We start from the raw sequence: 2,222 nt of genomic DNA on the forward strand, positions 1-2,222 counted from the left end.
GTGAGCGCTAGGATGAACGCCTGGTCGACGCCGGGGTTGATCCTCGCGGTATACGTGTGCCTCCCGAGGAACGCGCCGCCGGCTGTGTTCTGGCGGCTGATCTGCGCGACGACGGCGCCGTCGGAGTCGTCGCCTCCAGCAGAGACGGTGCACGCGCCGGCGTAGTAGCTTCCGCCTATGACTAAGTCTGGGACCCGCTCGCCGGAGCCGTTGCCGGCGAGGAACACGCGCACCTTGGTCCTGGCGAGCTGCACGGGCCCCGTCTTCACCGAAGAGCAGGCAGGGCCGGCCCTGAGGGGGGGCAGGGGGGGCGGCCGCCCCGGGCCCCCAAAATCCAGGGGCCCCCACCCAGGTACGCAAAAAAAATATGAAAGGGCTGGGCGCTGGGCTTTAGTCTTTCACGTACGAGGGCAGCAGGCAGCAGGCCGATCGCCCACCCCAGCGATCGATTCAGCCCCGGCGAGTTCTTCACGTGAAAAAAAGAGCGATCTACGCGAGCCTTTTCAATTCCATCAAGGCAATCATGCAGGCACAGCTATTCGAGCCCTAAGCCGCCGCCGCCGCCCGACGTTCGTACCGGTATTGGCGTATTGCCGGCTCCTATCTCTCCTGCGTCCTGGTAATTTCCTTCCTAATTAGCTGCTGATTTTAATTTCTAGGGCCCCTATCTGTAATTCTGTATAGGCAGTTAGGAAAACGTCTAATCTAGTTTGCGGCTGATTTCAATTCCACGGACTCCCATCTGCAATTCTATGTTGGCACTTGGCACACACACTAAAGCTCGTCACTATCACCGAATCGACCATCAGGTAGTATATCATATTGCCGTTCCTTGATGCATAAGTCGGTACAGTTCACCAATTGAAGCAACATTTTTTTCCAGCATTGTGTGTTATCATGTCGTAAAGGAAATAAGACATATGCATCTGGTAGCGATAAAAGGAAAATAAAGAAGGCCGTGGAAAAATTGGTACAATCACAACAGGGAGATATGCACAAATTTCTCAGGAGTAAAATTGGTGCTTCCACTGCTTTTGATAAAGCAAGATGATGAGTTGGCGATGGTTGCCATAGAGGAAGAGCTGTAACCTATTGCGAATTCAGAATATTACCAGGGAGAAGAAAATGTCGACACCAACATAGGAAGTAACAATGTAAGTGACTTTGATCAGAATGTAAGTAATTCATCAAATGCACACACATAGTCTGCTAGTCTTGATGAACAGCATGTTCATACTCCTAATATTTATGATCAGGGCCGGTCCTGAGATTTTGGGGGCCCGGGGCGAAACTAAAACCCGGGGCCCTTACTATAGACATCATAATAATAACAATGAAATGTGTATATAATAAATATTATCAATAGCAATTAAATGAATTCAAAATTACTATTCGAATCCAATAATTTATACATAGGAAATTAAGCAATGGAGAGAAACATGATAGAAAGTGGCTAGTTTATTCAAAAGTTCTCGATAAAGTTTTTTGCTTCTCTTGTAAGATCTTCTATTGTAGTGTCTGCTATGGAGATTTCCGAGCATTGTCAGAGAAGTTGATTGCTATTCTAATATCTCCATTGCTTTCACGGTCGCATCGGCCGAAAGAAGCTTTTCAAAATTAAAATTATTGAAGAATTATTTGAGGTCAACAATGACTCAGGAGAGGTTAAATGGCTTTCCTACATTTTGCATCGAGAAGAAATTATTGGATGAGATTGACATCGACCCTATCATAAGTGACTTTGCATCGAGGAACGTAGAAGAAAGTTTTAAGGTAATGTGTATAAATTATTGGATTCGAATAGTAATTTTGAATTCATTTAATTGCTATTGATAATATTTATTATATACACATTTCATTGTTATTATTATGATGTCTATAGTAAGGGCCCCGGGTTTTAGTTTCGCCCCGGGCCCCCAAAATCTCAGGACCGGCCCTGAGAGCAGGTTCCTCCGGCTGGTGCTGTCCCCTCTGTACGCCTCCCACCTCGTGCTCGCGAGGTAGGTGGAGTCCTGCAGGGTGAGCACGGGGCGGCGCGACGCTGCGTCGAGGAGGAGGGAGCGGTGCTGGAGGAAGCTGAACACGGCCGCCTCCACCTGCATCACGGCCGCGCCGCGGGCGTCCGTGATGGTGAAGTCGCGCCCCGTTACGCTGATCGTCTTGGTGACCACGAACGCCGTGGCGGCCGGCGCACAGAACCGTAAACCCACCACCACCACTGC

This window comes from Triticum dicoccoides, chromosome 5B (assembly GCF_002162155.2).
Source record: "Triticum dicoccoides isolate Atlit2015 ecotype Zavitan chromosome 5B, WEW_v2.0, whole genome shotgun sequence".
NCBI lineage: Eukaryota > Viridiplantae > Streptophyta > Magnoliopsida > Poales > Poaceae > Triticum > Triticum dicoccoides.